Source organism: Morone saxatilis, unplaced genomic scaffold, assembly GCF_004916995.1.
Source record: "Morone saxatilis isolate NCDOM2014 unplaced genomic scaffold, NCSU_SB_2.0 Contig15, whole genome shotgun sequence".
Classification (NCBI taxonomy): domain Eukaryota; kingdom Metazoa; phylum Chordata; class Actinopteri; family Moronidae; genus Morone; species Morone saxatilis.
This window is the reverse complement of record NW_023339707.1, coordinates 26,160,120-26,160,600: the sequence shown is the minus strand read 5'-3', so window position 1 is coordinate 26,160,600 and position 481 is coordinate 26,160,120. Positions and strand designations below refer to the sequence as shown.

Here is a 481-nt window from a genome sequence, read left to right as displayed (position 1 = left end):
ACTACTAATAATAATTATAATAATGAACATTATTCAAGTTTTTCATATTGGAAAAATCGAATTTACTGTAAAACATTTCAGCACTGCAATGAAATAAAATCAGGCCAATAAAAGATACTAAAATACAATGCAACAATAAAATGAGATTAATGGGTGAAGAAGTAAAACAGATGATATATATGAGAACTGAAAAATCTAACTTTGTTCGAACATTTAAAAAAGATTTGAGTGAAACATCTTTACCATTTTTTATTAGACTCTTTAACATATCAATAATTCATATTTTCTTTTATGGTTTTATGACACTGACCTCGAACACCTCAGTGTGTGTGTGAGAGTGTGTGTGTGAGTGTGTGTGTGTGTGTGTGTGTGTGTGAGATTATTGTAGAAAAATGTCCTCCGCTGTGATTTGACTGAAACTCGACTCCACCTGGGACCAGATGCTCTCCATGGTGCTGAAAGTCCACATTCCTGTGTGTGT

General features: G+C 32.8%; 1 protein-coding gene across 1 annotated transcript in view; it reads left to right on the top strand.

Moving 5' to 3' along the window:
• The window catches only part of slc6a8 (solute carrier family 6 member 8), a 24,951-nt gene that overhangs the window by 9,982 nt on the left and 14,488 nt on the right, over window positions 1–481 (top strand).